Raw genomic sequence first — 16,983 nt, forward strand, 5'->3', positions numbered from 1 at the left:
GAGGTACATTTTCAGGATAATTTCTAGGAGTAGGATTGCTGTGTCAAAGGGGAGATACATTGTTTTTTTGTGTAGTTATTATTGCCAAAATTCAATTTTGATAGATATTACCAAATTCCCTGTTGCATCATTTGGCAATCTCACCAGAAATGTGCCTTTTTATTCCACAGCCTCACCAATAGAGATTGTGTTCAAACTTGGGAATTTTTGTGAGTTTTATAAAAATAGATAGGTAGACAGACGGATAGATGGCAGTTTAAGTTTGCTTTTCTTTTTCTATAAGTGAAGTTGAACGTCTTTTAAAAATATTTAATGTCTGTTTTCATTTCTTTTTCTTTAAAGTCTCCATTCATGTCTTTTGACCAATTGAATTTTTGGTATTTTTTTTCTTGATATTTAAGAACTCTTTATATATTAAAGAGATTTAGGTCTTTGTGATATGTCACAAATATTTCCTCCTAGTTTATTATTGGTTTTAGATTTGTTTTGACTTTGCTTATGATATCTCCTGCTTTGCCAAAGGATTAATGTATTTTTTTATGTGGTTGATTTTATTCATCTTTTCTTTTATACTTCTGGATTTAATTAGAAAGACTCTACACTCCCAGGTTAAATGAATTCACTTAATGTTTTCTTCTAGTGTTAGTATGATTTTATATTTTTACGCTTAAATCTTTAATCCATTTAGAGTTTATTGTGATTTAAGGTGTGAGATGTGTATTGATTCAGGTTTTTAAAATGCATCTTTTCCCTAGGCATTTGTGATACCACCTTTTTTATGTACTAACTTTTCATATGTGCTGGGCTTTCTTTACTGTTCTACTGGTCTTTCCTAATCTTTGTGTGCTAATACTGTACTATTTTTATGGTAAGTGATTTATAGTATGCTTAATTTCTAAAACAGTTACACTTCCCTTTGTACTTTTTAAAGAATTTTTCTGGCTAATTTTGATTATTTTTTATATAAACTTTAAAATCAACTTGTGTAGCTCCAAAGAAATATTTTAGTTTTATCAGGAAAATGCTAAGTATATATATTGATTTAGTGTGGATTATCATACTAATGATGTTGAGTAGACCTATCTAAGAACAAGGGATGTCTTTTTGTTAATTCAGCCTAATTTTGTATCTTTAATAGTTGTTTAGAACACCTTTAAGCACTTTAAAGTTTTCCTCAAGTAGATTCTGCATGTCTCTTGTTAGATTTGGTGGTAGGTACTTTTTGTTGTTTTTGTTGCTACTTTAGTGTGAATGCACGTCCCTCTTGGTCTACAGTATTTATGCATTGTGAAGAGTCATGACCTACTTCTCAGGCCTATTTTTAAACTTAACTTGCTATCATAAGAGAACACATTAAGCACATAATGAAAGAATATCGGACTGGATGCTTTGAGTTGATTTTTTAAATACAGCTTTTATTGTACAAGGAAGCTTCGTTTATTAGATTAGCAAATATCTGGTGCTTTGGACTTAATAAACTTGCCTTATTCCTCCTTCCTGTAGGTTGACACTTTAAATTATTATTTAAATTATTTGTTCATAAAACATTGTTCATATATTAGAAAAAATCAATTGAATTTTCTCTGTTCTCCTTTCTTGCCTTATGTACCCTTATTTTACTTGTAGATGAAAAACTTTTAAGTGTAGAATAAACCCGTAATACTCTGTCAGAAATCCAAGATGCGGAGTTTCTCAAGTTTTAACTAGTTTTGGCACACTTTTAAAATGCTCTGCAGTATGTTAGCTAAACTTATGTTACCAGCTGATATCTGCTGCCTGTGTATATATTTAGTAGAGTATTAATGAATACCATTCTTCATGAGTTAAATGTTCGTTTTCAGATCTTGAGTCTTCACAGAGTAGTTGGTCTACCAGTTACTCTCCAAGGCCCACAGATAGTTGTTTCAGTTCTAGTTCAGAGATGGTAAGTTATGCTTTTCGTTTTTTTTGCTTATTAATATATGCTATACTAGTTTAGAATTCTTTGTATATCTCATAGTGTACGTTTACATTCTGAAACAAATAGTTGAGACAATAACTAGTGCAAATATAAATGTAAACAAAAAATGAAAAATATTAAAAATGTAAGAACATAAACAGAAATATAAAATTAAAGTATAAATGAATGTGTTCATTATTATTGACAAAAGCCAATCTTATCAGGATATGTGTGTGTGTATATGATAAAGTTGTGTTTCTTTTAAAAGAGTTTTTAAAAGAACCCACTCATAAGAATTGAAACCCTAAAACAACCAAAAATACATACAAAAAGAAAACCTTAAGGCTTATATGAAGAAAACACTAAAGTGTTACTGAAGACTGTCGTCTGAATAATTGGAATGACATGCTATGTTCTGAGTGGGAATGCTGCATTTCTCATAAATCACATTTAATGGAATTCTCCTCCATCAATTCTTCCGTATTCATTTCGTCCACCTTTTGTCTCTCACTTTCCATCTGAACTGCTCTTGCTAAGGAAGGACCCCAGTGATTTCTATTTTGTCAAATACGTTGGACACTAAAGTTTTTATTTTACAAGAACTTTTAGTAATATTAATAGAAATTATGTTCTTTTTTTTTGAAACATTTTCTTCTCTTTGCTTTTATGATAACACACACTTTTGGTTTTTTCATACCTCTTTGAGTGCTACTTTATGCCTTTGTCTACTTCTCTTCCACTCTTCCTCCTATATAAATGTCATAGTGTTTATGGCTTGCTGCAGGATCCTTTTCTTCTCTTAACCTACATTCCAAACTCTAGATGATGTTATGTGCTCCAATGACTTATATACTGTCTAGTTGATGACAGTTCTCAACTTTACGACTTTAGCCCAGATCCTTATTTAGATGTCCAGTTTCCTAGCGGATACCTCTTCTTGGATGTTTCACAAAAGTCTCCTTTTTTTAATTCCTCAAACTGAATTCCCCTGATCTTCTCCCCAAGTCAGTTTTATTGATATTTCCTATATTAGTGATACCTTTTTGTCCATTCAATTGCTCGCTCTGGAAACTTAGTAATTAACTGTCATCTCTTTCTGCCTCATCTGCCTTCCTTAACCACATTCATTCCATCACTTCATTCAGTCAACTGTACTTCCAAAATACTTGGCATGTTTATCTACTTCCTCAACTTCTGGTGTCAATACCCTAGTTAAGGTACCATCATCTTGTTCTTGAACTATTGTGGTTGTTTCCTAAGAGATCTATTTTCCACTCTTGTTCCACTTTTTCTCCAGTTAGCAGTCATCGTGATCTTTTGAAAACTTAAATTGAATCATGTTATTCCTCTGAGTGGATTTCTATTTTACTTTAGAGTCTGGCTACATCTTCAACTTCTGGTGTTCTCCCTCTCTCACCACACTCCGCACGTATGACATTTCACTTTCCTTAGTTTATCAGTCTCTTTTCTGCTTCAGGGCATTTATTTATATATCCTGTTTCCTCTGCCTTACTGTTACTCATCCTTTAGGTCTTAGCGTAAATATGTCGCTACTTCTGAAAGCCCCTCTTTGGTTCCTCAATCTAAATTAGGCCCCTCAATTATACTCTCAAGGTCCTTCATACTTGTTTTTCATAGTGCTTTTCTCATTCTGTCATTACATATGCACGCGTGTGATTATTTGGTTAATGCCATTTCCACCAATGAGAACGTGTGCTTTAAGAGGGCAGCAACTGTGTCTGCTTCACTTGCATTGCAGATGCTAAAAAATACTTGTTTCTTGAATAAACAAATGTATTGAGCTTGTTTTCTCTAATTTGTGTACAGCCAGTCTTAATGCTGTTTCTTGGGCTTACTTTTCCTATTTCAGTGCCAAACAACTGAGACGTATACCTCATTTTGGTTTTTAATGTTAACTCTGCCTTTTTTTTTTTTTTTAGCTTGGCTAATCAGTACTTTTATATAAGATTTTCACTAAAAGAATATTTTGGTTAGTGCAGTAATTAAGAGATAAATTTTTTGTGAAGTTGAAAAATTCAAGCTAGTAAATTGAAATATAAACCTATTAAAAGTACTTAAAATTTGACTTTTTATGTAACAGTTGTGATATTTATTGCTGTTTAATTTTCCTTTTGTCTATTTGATTTTCTGTTAGCCGATACTCTCCTTAAGTTGTTTCTTTTATGAGACTGGGCCCATAAAAGATACAATATAGATATCTTTTGACTAAAGTCAATGAGTGAATAGTTGAACAAGTTATATGTGTCAACTGTTTCTTTCGAAGTTATTACTTCTACTCCATTCTTTTTAAGTGGTTGAAGAGTGTGGTGTATATCGTTTCCTCTGTGTGAAAGGGTAGGGGGATGATGTAGCCTGTGATTATAGAGACTGATAAGAGACAAAATTCCCCTTCTCTTTTTTAGCTCTTTTGCTTTCTTTCTTTTTTTTTGGTGAGGATGATTCTCTCTGAGCTAACATCGGTTGTTAATCTTCCTCTTTTTTTTTTTTTTTTTTGCTGAGGAAGATTAGCCCTGAGCTAACATCTGTGCCGATCTTCCTCTATTTTGTATATGGGTTGCCAAGACAGTATGGCTTGGCAGTAGTGTAGGTCCATGGGATCTGAACCCATGAACCTGGGCTGCTGAAGTGGAGCCCGCCTGACTTAACCACTACACTACAGGGCCGACCCTTTCTTTTGAATTTTTAATACAAGGATTGTCATTATCATTATTGTTCTTGTTATTTAAAAAATCCATAACCTCCATGATTTTTAAAAATCAAAAGTCCAGGTTGACTTGCCACCTGCCAAAGTCTCTTCTGTATTTTGAAATTTTCCATGATGTGAATTTAAGAATGTCTGCTTTGAAGTCATTGAATGATTTTTTAAAATTAAAGCATCATTTACAGCAAAATTACTAAATTTCTTTTAGCTGTCTGAAGATGAAGATCAAATATTGCAGCAAATTGAAGATTCAAATAGGAGATCCATCAAAACCAAAGAAACAACTAACAGTTTTTATTTAGAAAGGATGGCAACACTTCCACATGATAGGATTGCTAAAAACAATGCCAAAATTCATAAACAAAATGAGAATTTTCACCAGTTCTCACTTAAAGATAAGACAGATCAGTTTCCACAGTCTCAGTGTGATTCAGCACACATTGTGCAAAACAAAAGCAGTAATTGCACTGTACAAGTTGCAAGATGTGATGCATGGGTACAAACTGAGAGTGAACCTGTAATGAAAGAAAAGTTAGATGCTGCCATACAGTGTGATATAATTTCAAAATGTCAATGTATAAGTGATGTGTCTTCTCTTTGTAATGTTGAAAGGTACAGTGAAAATATTAAGGCAGATACCGCTGGAGGGCAGGAAATCCTTAAGAACTAATATGCTAAGATCTCAGCCTGAGATTTAGCATTTCACTTAATGTTCAGAATTTCATTAACATAATAAGGAATGAGAAAATGCAGCTAAGCACAAGGTGGAAGTAGTCACAAGATATATTTATGGTTTATTTTTAAACATTTTAATATTATTAATTTATGCATTTGCTTTGCATAGATATTTCTTTAGTATCTTCAAGTTTTTAGAAAATAATATATATGTAAATTTACTATCATTCTTATGGTGATTATTCATTATATTATGATATGCTGCTGTTTGTGGATTAAAAATATGTTTGCTTGCTTTCTTGTCACATTTATTGTTAGATTTGGTGCATTTGCATGTTTTAGTCAAAATGTTCTCTTCCAAGATTTTAAGACACAAAATAATACTAAATATCAAATATGTTTTCTAACCTCATTATAAGATTTTCTTAGCTACTTACATGTAAATGAGTAAGGCACAGTGTAGTAGAGAATTTAAACTTGCCCAAAAAGAAATCTGGCCTGAACTCTTGGCTTTTGGGAGGTAATTGCTAAGCCCTGGGATATCATGCCTGACAGAAATGTTTTTGTTTGCGGGGGGACCTTGGGCCAAGCCAGATAGTAACAGTGTGATTTAGGGTGGTACTTAGAGTCAAGCGGTATCAGCTTGACTTCTTAAGGAGCTAGAAAATGAGATCAGCCATGTGGGCAATCAGCCATGGGACTGTTACGGAGCCTCAATAAACGCTTTGGACACCAAGGCTCAGATGAGCTTCCTTGTTTGGCAGTACTCTGTGGGTGTTGTCACACATTGATACCATGAAAATAACACTGTCCATAGAAGAGGCCAACTGGAAGCTCCACACTTATTCCTTTCCTAGGCTCTGTCCTATGTGTTTCTAACCTAGGCTGATTTTAATCTATGTCCGTTCCCCGTCATAAACTGTAACTATGAGTACAACAGCTTTCAGTGAGTGCTTCCAGCAAATTATCAAATCTGAGTGTGCGCTTGAAACCACTGAAGTAAGGATAGTTTTGTGGACTGTTCCCTAACTTTGCAGTTGCTAACTCTTTAGATGCTTTAAGGAGATAAATATATTTAGGAAGGAAAGTGAGTATAGATTTACAAAATAAAAAAGACATAGAATAAATTATAACATACTTCTCAAAATACAATACTGGTTTAGGTTTTCTCTTGGTGAAACCATTTAATAAAAAAAAATAATTGAAGTAAATAAACATAGCTTGCTTTTCATATTTGCAATTTAAGGTTTATAAAACAAAGTAAATCTTAGCTAAGGTTTATCCAAATGACACAAATGGAAAACTTAATAATAATTACACACACATTTGTAATGTAAACTGCCAATCACAGTGACTTCAAATAAGATACTGTGCATTCAGTAATGGCAGATGTATACGATACCGATCTGGAGTTGGTGTTTAACAGAGTTGTAAAAGTGCATTGTTTTGGTCAGCATCAACTACTCTAGGAGGTTGCCATCTGAAATAATATGAGGCTATCTTTAGTGGGAGCCTCATGTAATTTACTTTTATACCACTTATCATTGTAATTTATTTGTGTAATTTCTTGCTTAATGTGTATTTTCCCCATGACACTATACATAGCAGTGTAGCGAATGGTGTCAATGATCTGCTCACATTTCCTTGGCATTTTCCATGTCAATACATGCCAAACTGATTTCAGCTGCCAGCGCATGTGACTCATTTCCTGAGGGGTTTCTCTTGGCTGCAGACACCTGCTCTGCCAATTTGCAGTCAGGGAGGAAGTACCAGGGAATTGATGCTGTTTGAGAGCAGCCTTTTAAAACAATGACTGTTGGGAGTTGTTGGATAAATACCCCAGTTTCCTTGCCTCTTGGGCAAGATAACTCCCTCAGAAGTGTGTTCTATACTACTGCTTACTCAAAGTGTGATCCACTGACCTGTAGCATTAACATCACTACTGCCTGGGAGTTGGTTAGAAATACAAATTCTTAGAACTGTTGACCTTAAAAAACAAAAGAGCCTGTTATTTTACCAGCAAAATGAATGTATTTGGGAAGAGCGGAGGACTTGTAATTTGGGACATGCAAACTATGGCTAACCATAGGCAAGTCCAGAGAAGAGAGGAGAGGGGCTTGCTTTTACAGAGGAAAGATGAAAGCTGGGAGGGGCTGTTTTGAACAAAAGTCTTTTGGAGGAGACTGAGTTCATGGTGGTAATGACTTCTCATTGACTGAGTGTGATGGTTTCTCATTGGCCACGCTGTTGCTGGGCAAAGAGAAATTCTTCCTTCCTCCTGCTGGGGTGTGTCAGGTAAGCCTCTTCCTGTTGGGGATTGTGAGGTATGCTTTTTCCTGTTTGGGGTCTGTAAGGCATGGCAAGTGATAGTGCATGAAAGCTCCCCTTCAGGGCTCCCCAGCTCCATTTTAAATGAGGTTTCCTGTATTTATTTTCACAAAACCCACCCCAAAACTACTGAATCAGGATCTCTGGGAGTGAGGTCTAGGAATCTCTGCTTAAATAGGTGATGTTGTGCACTTTGAAGTTGGAGAAACACCATTCTTCCAGAGTTCTCCACAAGGATTAAGCTTCACTTGCTTACAGTGTTAACTTTCTTGATAATAAACCCTTTATTAACTTCCTTCCTTTCCTGCTTAACTTCTCTAATTCCAGGCCAGTGTTTCACCCCAAATAAACTACCTGCACTTGAATACTTGACTTAGGGTTTGCTCCTGGTGTAATCCACGTTGACAGGTTAGGAACCATGACAAATGGATGAATGAATTGTTTTTATAGGTATAACTCAGATGTTAACATTGCTAATTTTTTCACTTTTACAAGTCTCTAGTCCCAGTTTTCCATTTCTGCCACCTGCTGAAGACTCAATAAGTGGGTCTAGCAGCATATTAGACATAAATGAAGAAAGAATTAGTGAAATGAAATATACATCAGAATAAATTATCCAGAATGCAGGAGAGAAAAAGTAGTAGAAAATATGAGAGAGAGTTAATAAGGAGAATAGAGTAAGGAGCTCCAACACATATTTAACTGAAATATCTGTGACCATACAAAGTTATTACAATATAATTGACTATATTGCCTATACATTATATGCCCATGACTTTATTTTATAAGTGAAAGTTTACACCTCTTAATCTCATTCACTTATTTCACCTACCCCCAACCCTCCTCCCTTCTGGCAACCACCAGTTTGTTTATAAGTCTGTTCCTCTTTTGTTTTGCTGGTTTGCTTGTTTTGTTTTTTAGATTCCGCTGTAAGTGAAGTTGTAAAGGAATTATCTTTGACTTATTTCACTTAGCATAATACCTTCTGAGTCCATCCATGGTGTCACAAACAGTAAGATTTCATTCATTTTTATGGCTGCATAATATTTCTTTGTATATATACCACATCATCTTTATCCAGTCATCTATCAATGGACATTTAGGTTGCTTTCGTATCTTGGCTATTGTAAATAATGCTGCAGTGAACATAGGGGTGCATATATCTTATCAAATTAATGTTTTTGTTTTCTAATAGATACCCAGCAGTGGAACTGCTGAATCATATAGTAGTTCTATTTTTAATTTTTTGAGGAACCTCCATATTGTTTTCCACAGTGGCTGCACCAATTTGCATTTCCATTAACAGTGCATGAGGGTTTTCTTTCTCCACATCCTTGCCAACACTTGTTATTTTTTGTCTTTTTGATGATAGCCATTGTAAAAGATGTGAGGTGATATCTCATTGTGGTTTTGATTTGCATTTCACTGAGGATTAGTGATGTTAAGCATCTTTTCATGTGCCTGTTAGCTGTCTATGTGTCTTCTTTGGAAAAATGTTTTTTCAGGCCCTCTGCCCATTTTTTCTTAAGTTGTTTGTTTTTTTGATATTAAGTTGTATAATTTCTTTATGTATTTTGGATATTAACCCATCGGATATATGATTTGCAAATATCTTCTCCCATTCAGTAGCTTGCCTTTTCATTTTGTTGATGGTTTCCTTCACTGTTTGAAAGCTTTTTAGTTGGATTTAGTCCTATTTGTTTATGTTTTCTTTGGTTGCCCTTGCCTGAGGAGACAGGTCTAAAAAAATATTACTAATATTACTAAGACCGATGTCAAAGAGCATACTGCCTATGTTTTCTTCTAGGAGTTTAATGGTTTCAGGTCTTACATTCAAACTTTTAATCCATTTCAAATATATTTTTGTATATGGTGTAAGATAGTGGTCCAGTTTCTTTTTGTTTTGCATGTAGCTGTCCAGTTTTCCCAGCACCATTTATTGAAAAGGCTGTCTTTTCTTCATTATATATTCTTCCCTTCTTTGTCATAGATTAAATGACCATATACTCATGGGTTTATTTCTGGGTTCTCTGTTCTGTTGACCTAGGTACCTGTTTTTGTGCCAGTATCATACTATTTTGACTACTATAGCTTTGTAGTATACTTTGAAATCAAGGAGCTTGATACTTCCAGCTGTGTTCTTCTTTCTCAAGGTTACTTTGGCTATTCGGGCTCTTTTGTGGTTCCATACAAATTTTAGGATTGTTTGTTCTAGTTCTGTGAAAAATGCCATTGGAATTTTGATAGGATTGCATTAAATCTGTAGATTGCATTGCATAGTATGGACATTTTAACAATATTAATCCTTCCAAACCATGAGCACGATATGTCTTTCCATTTATTTGTGTCATCTTCAATTTCGTTCATCAGTGTTTTATAGTTTTCAGAGTATACAGGTCTTTCACCTCCTTGGTTAAATTATCCTTAGTTACTATATTCTTTTTGATGCAAATATAAATGGGATTATTTTCTTAATTTTTCTTTCTGATAATTCATTGCTAGTGTATAAAAGTACAACCAATTTTTGCATGTTGATTTTGTATTGTGCAACTTTACTGAATGTATTTATTAGCTCTAACAGTTTTTGATGGTGTCTTTAGGGTTTTCTATATGTAATATCATGTTATCTGCAAACAGAGGCAGTTTTACTTCTTTTCTGTTTGGATGCCTTCTATTTCTTTTCCTTACCTAATTGTTCTCACTAGGACTGTCTTACTATGTTGAATAAAAGTGGCAGAAGTGGACATCCTTGTCTTCTTCCTGATCTTAGAGGAAAATCTTTCAGTTTTTCACTGTTGAATATGATGTTAGCTGTGGATTTGTCATATATGGCCTTTATTATGTTGAGGTACATTCTCTCTATACCCACTTGATTGAGAGTTTTTATCGTAAGTAGATGTTAAATTTTGTTAAATGCTTTTCTGCATCTGTTGATATGATCGTATGAGTTTTATCCTATCACTTTGATTTCTGGATATTGAACCAGCCTTTCATTCTTGGCATAAATCCCACTTGATCTTGGTGTATAATCCATTTAATGTATTGTTGAGTTTGGTCTTGCTAACATAATGTTTTGCATCTGTGTTCATCACAGATATTGGTCTGTAATTTTCTTTTTTTGTGATGTCTTTGTTTAGTTTTCGTATCAGGGTAATGTTGGCCTCATAAAATGAGTTTGGATGGGCCAGCCCTTTGGCTGAGTGGTTAAGTTCGTGCGCTCTGCTTCAGTGGCCTGGGGTTTCACTGGTTCGAATCCTGGGCACGGACATGGCACTGCTCAATAAGCTATGCTGAGGTGGCATCCCACATGCCACAACTAGAAGGACCCACAATTAAAAATACCCAACTATGTACTGGGGGGCTTTGGGGATAAAAAGGAAAAATAAAATCTTTAAAAAAAATGAGTTTGGAAGCATTTCTTCCTCTTCCTCTATTTTTTGGAATTAATTGAGAAGGATAGGTATTAACTGTTCTTTAAGTCTTTGGTAGAATTCGCCTGTGAAACTGTCTGGTACTGGACTTGTTTTTCTGAAAGTTTTTAAATTACTGATTGAGTTTTGTTACTAGTAATTGGTCTATTCATTCATGATTCAATCTTGAAAGATGTGTGTTTGTAGGAATTTGTCCATTTCTTCTAGGTTATCCAATTTGTTGGTGTATAATTGTTCATAGTAATCTCTTATGGTCTTTTGTATTTCTGTTGGTTGTAACTTCTCCTCTTTCCTTTCTAATTTTATTGATTTGGGTCCTCTCTTGATGAGTCTGGCTAGAGGTTTATCAGTCTTGTTTATCTTTTCAAAGAACCAACTCTGAGTTTCACTGATCATCTTTATTGTTTTCTTCGTCTCTTTCAGTTATTTCTGCTCTGAACTTTATTTTTTTTCCCTTCTACTAACTTTGATCATTGTTTGTTCTTCCTCTTCTAGTTCCTTTAGGTGTAAAGTTAGATTGTTTATTTAAGATTTTTCTTCTTTCTTAATAGGCCTGTATTGCTATAAACTTCCATCTTATAACTGTTTTTGCTGCATCCCATAGATTTTAGAATGTTGTTTTTCCATTTTCATTTGTCTCAAGGTATTTTTTGATTTCCTCTTTATTTCTTTGTTGACCCATTGGTTGTAGAGTATCATATTGTTTAGTCTACATGTATTTGTGTTCTTTCCAGTTTTCTTCTTATAGTTGACTTCTAGTTTTACGTTATTGTAGTCAGCAAAGATGCCTGATATGATTTCAGTCTTCTTAAATTTCTGGAGACTTTTTTGTGGCCTAACATGTGATCTACCCTGGAGAATGTTCCATGCGCACTTGAAATGAATGTATGTTCTGCAGTTTTTTGATGGAATGTTCTTTATGTATCTATTAAGTCTTTCTGTTCTAGCGTGTTATTTAAGGCCAATGTTTTCGTGTTGATTTTCTGTCTGGATGATCTATCGTTTGATGTAAGTGAGGTATTAAAGTCTCTACTATTATTGTATTACTTCAGTTTCTCTCTTTACATATTTGCTTTATATATTTAGGTGCTCCTATGTTGGGTGCCTAAATATTTACAAATGTTACATCCTCTTGTTGGATTGATCCCTTTGTCATTAGATATTGCCATTCTTTGTCTTTTGTTACAGTCTTTGTTTTAAAGTCTATTTTGCCTGATAGTAATATTGCTACCCCAGCTTTCTTTTTTTTCCATTTGTATGGCATATCTTCCATCCCTTCATTTTCATTCTGTGTGTCTTTAGATCTGAAGTGAGTCTCTTAGACATAGCATATAGATGTGTCTTGTTTTTTGATCCATTCAGCCACCCTTTGTCTTTTGATTTGAAAATTTAGTACATTTACATTTAAAGTAATTATTGATGGATATGTACTTATTGCAGTTTTACTAATTGTTTTCTGGTTGTTTCTGTAGTTCGTCTCTGTTCCTTTCTTCCCTTGTGGTTTGTTGACTTTCTTTATTGTTACATGTGAGTTCCTTTCTGTTTATTTTTTGTCTATCTATTATAGGTTTTTGGTTTGTAGATACCGTGAGGTTCATATATAACAATCTCTATGTAGAGAGGTCTATTTAAGTTGAAAGTTCATTAAGTTCGAATGCCTTCTAAAAGCTCTATATTTTTAAATCCCCCAGTTTATGTTTTTGATGTTATATTTTACAAGTTTTTATCATGTATCCCTTAAATACTTACTGTAACTACAGTTGATTTTACTGCTTTTTTCCTTTAATTTTCATACTAGTTTTATAAGTTGTTGATCCACTACCTTTACTATATAGTTGCCTTTACCAGTGAGGTTTTTTCTTACGTATATTTTCTGATTTCTAGTTATGGCCCTTTTTTTTCTGCTTAAAGAAGTCCCTTTAACATTTCTTATAAGGCTAGTTTAGTGGTGCTGAACTGTTTAGTGGTAGTGTCCCTGTCTGGGAAACTCATCTTCAATTCTGAAGGATAACCTTGCCAGGTAGAGTATTCTTGGTTGTAAGTTTTTTCCTTTCAGCACTTTGAATATATCCTGTCATTCCCTTCTGGCCTGTAAGGCTTCTCCTGAAAAATCATTTGATAGTCCCTTGTGTGTGACTAGTGGTTTTTCTCTCTTTATCTTTAACTTTTGCCATTTCACTTATGATATGTCTTGGTGTAGATCTCTTTGGGTTCATCTTGTTTGGGACTCTCTGTTCTTCCTGGACCCGAATCTCTGTTTCCTTAGCCAAGTTAGGGAAGTTTTCAACCATTATTTCTTCAAATAGGTTTTCTGCCCCTTTCTCTCTTTTTTCTCCTCTGGGACCCCTATAATGCAAATGTTAGTATCCTTGACCTTGCACCAGAGGTCCCTTAAATTTTCCTCATTTTTTAAATTCTTTTTTCTTTTTCTGTTCTAATTGGGTGATTTCCACTACCCTGTCTTCCAGCTCACTGATCCATACTTCTCTGTCATCTAATCAGCTATTGATTCCATCGAGTGTATTTTTCATTTCAGTTATTGCGCTCTTCAGCTCTCACTGGTTCTTCTTATATTTTCTGACTCTTTGTTGAATTTCTCACTCTGTTTATCCATTCTTCTCCCAAGTTCTGTGAGCATCCTTATGACCATTACTTTGAATTCTTTATCAGGTAGATTATTTATCTTTGTATCATTAAGGTCTTTTTTTGACGTTTTATCTTGTTCCTTTGTTTAGAGCATATTTCTTTGTTTTTTCATTTGCTTGGCTCTCTGTGTTTGTTTCTATGTATTAGGGAAAACTCCCACCTCTCTCAATCTTGAAAGTGTGGTCTTGTGTAGGTGATGGTCCTTCTCGTTCAACCCTACTCAGTTGTCTCTCTAAACTTTTGTGTTTGTCTAGACTGTCTGATTTATTCTTGATGTGCCTCTGTTGTTGAGGGTGTGCCAAGACTTGTCATTGTTCCAAGAGGACAGATCTCATTTAGCACCTAGTTTCAGGTTGATTGGAAGCCCTCTGGGGCTACAGTTGTAATCCCTACTGGCCTCCAGACTAGGAGATGTGGTGGTGTCCCCAGGGCAATAGTTGCAGATATTGGGGTTCCTGATGAGTGTGTAAGCTCCCTTCTGGGGAGTCTTGTTGAGCTGTAGTGAGGCCAGGGGGGTGTGCAAGGATAGTATCTCCTTTCTTGCATTCCCTGAGAGTGCCTCATTAGCCTCTAGATGTGTGGGAAACCTGAAGCCTCTCCCTCAGGGTGAAGCTCCAGGCTAGGTAAATATGCCTTTTTTTATAGGAAGACTAGGTTTGTGTTTCAGCCTGCTGTTGGTGCAGTGCCCTGGGGGGGTGGTAGCCTGTTAAGAACTGTCTTTCTGATTGTTACAGTTCCATGGACTTCAGGAACAACAGCTACCAGGGCCAGGCAGTCAGGGAGTGTCCCCTGTGTTGATTCCATTAGCCTCCTGGCTTTAGCCAGGAAGTTTGAGAGTGTAGGGTGCAGGGCTTGCTTTCTGGCTTCACAAGCAGGCGGCGGGTTGACTTGAATGAGCATGCTCATGGGCTTTCACATTGCAGCTGGAATGTGCCCTGTCTTTGCTCTTGTGTGATGGTAGGCTCGGGGGATGTTGCTGGGAGTGAGAGGTTGTCATGACTGCTCGCTCTTGTGAGCCCCAGCCCAGGGGCAGGGGAATTCATTTCGGCTTTAGGCTGGGAGTGGGATAATGCCTCTGTCACTCATTCTTCAGTCACAGTGGCATGGGCTCTCAGACTTTAGCTAGGGTGCATGAGAATGCTGTGTCTGCTCACACCTGCATGACCTGCCAGAGAGCAGGGAATGCTGTAGCCACCTGTGTGGGCAGGTTAGGTGGGGAGCACAGCAGTGGCCTCTGCCAGTGCCTCAGTCCCCAGTGAGTGTTTTCACCATCCCCCACCCCTCTAGCTGCTGTTTTTAGATTCACAAATGACTCTCTTTCACATATAGTTTTAGCATTTTTCAGACTGCTGTTATTTTGCTGGGTCTCTAGGTGAGTGAGACTGCATGTTTGCTCTTTAAGAGGGGATCTGTTTCCTTTAGCACTTTGGAACCCTTGGTTGTCAGCCCCGTTGGTTTTCTAAGCCGCATATTTTGGGAACTTGTCTCTCTGGTGCAGACCCCAGGGGCTGGACTGCCTGATGTGGGGAGCCCACCCCTCACTCTCTGGGAGAAGTGCCCATCTGGTGACATTCCTCTCTATTGTGTGCCACCATGCTGGGGATGGGGGTATTTGGGGCTATTTCTCTGCCTCTCCTACCCATCTTGATGTGGTCCTTTTTCTCCTTTGTTGTGGAGCAGGTGTTCCACTAGCTTCTAGTTTCTTTTCAGGGGGAATTGATCCATATGTAGCTGTACATTTGTTGTGAAAGTGGGAGGAGGTAAGATCAGGCTCTTCTTATGCTGCCATCTTCATCCCCCATAAACATCCTTTTGTTGTTTGAGGGAGGAAGAGGTCATGTAATTGCCAGTTATACCTATGATATGTTTATCAAGTGTGTTGATAAATGACCTCTAACATCTAGCAATAGAGGGCTTCTCTATTGGCACTTTCAGGTTACCTGAGATTTCTGATTAAACCTCAAATATAAAGGTAATTTATTTACTTTGGTTCCTAAAGGTACAGCTATCTTGGAGCTCAGGGATTTCCCTGATTGTAAACACCTCTAAAAAGGCTTCAGTGTCTTCTGATCACTTGTCCAGTAGTTCCTCTTAGTAGAAAAAGTGGCTCTTCAAGCATATAAAAAGTTGCCTACCTCAGCTGGAGTTTTTCAAATTGTATTTTACAGAGTTGAGGAAGCTTATTAGGTTTCCAGTCCAGCATGTAAGGATGTTGGAAGTTGGAGTTCATCCTAACAACAAGTAAAAAGCTGAACAAACTGAAAATCAGCAACTTCCATATGAGAAGTGAGGTCCCAGGGCAAATTGCTGCCCCTGAAATTAAAGACAAGAGGACACAGAAAATCACAACTTACCTAAGCAGAAAGTCTAGAGCAGAAACCTCCACGGGAACCAGTGCCAAGGTGAGAAACCTAAACTGTAATTGGTGGATTGCTGGGGGCTCAGTGTGGACAAGTTTGAGAGTTAAAAATTCCAGGAGGGTGCATTCGTAGTGAGGCTCCAATACATTTTTTTGAGTTTTATTTCCAAGAGCTCTGCCAGGTTCTAACAGCCAATACTGGAGAAAAATCCTCTCAGGCTTCTGGCAGGAGGAAGTAAAGGAATCATTTTGAAATAGTCCAGACCATTCTGTTCTTCTTAACAAGGCCTCAAGAGAAACTGTTACTAGAGCCTGACCTGCTAGGGCTTTATCCAAGCCTGATGAAACTTGGAGAAGGGAGATGTCCAACTCCAGCTCTCTCTAGCCATCCTGTCCTGCCCAAGGGGAATAAAAAACTGAGAAGCACATGTGAAGGGGCCCAGGCTCACTAAAAACCTGAGACCTAATCCTAGGAATATAGAGCTCTTCCCTTCCTCCCACACCTTACAACTATATCACTAAAGGTCTATTTACTGGAGTTCCTTTTACCCAGTATATCATGTCTAGATTTCAACAAAAAATTACTAGGCATACTAAAATGCAAAAAGCACGGTTTGAAGAGACACAGTAAGCATCAGAACCACATTCAGGTGTGGCAAGGATGTTGAAATTATCAGACTATGCACTTAAAACAGCTATGATTAATATGCTAAGGGCTCTCATGGAAAAAGGAGACACCATGCAAGAACAGATGGGTAATGTAAGCAGAGAGATGAAAATTTGAAGAAAGAATCAAGATGAAATGCTACATCAAAAACATTGTAACAGAAATGAAGAATGCCTTTGGGTTCATTAGTAGACTGGACATGGCTCAGGAAAGAAT

General features: G+C 36.4%; 1 pseudogene; it reads left to right on the forward strand.

The window, feature by feature from the left end:
* The window catches only part of LOC138918140 (regulator of DNA class I crossover intermediates 1-like), a 72,344-nt pseudogene extending 66,713 nt beyond the window's left edge, over window positions 1-5,631 (forward strand).
* Window positions 5,632-16,983: the final 11,352 nt, after the last annotated feature.

Source organism: Equus caballus, chromosome 16 (assembly GCF_041296265.1).
Source record: "Equus caballus isolate H_3958 breed thoroughbred chromosome 16, TB-T2T, whole genome shotgun sequence".
Classification (NCBI taxonomy): domain Eukaryota; kingdom Metazoa; phylum Chordata; class Mammalia; order Perissodactyla; family Equidae; genus Equus; species Equus caballus.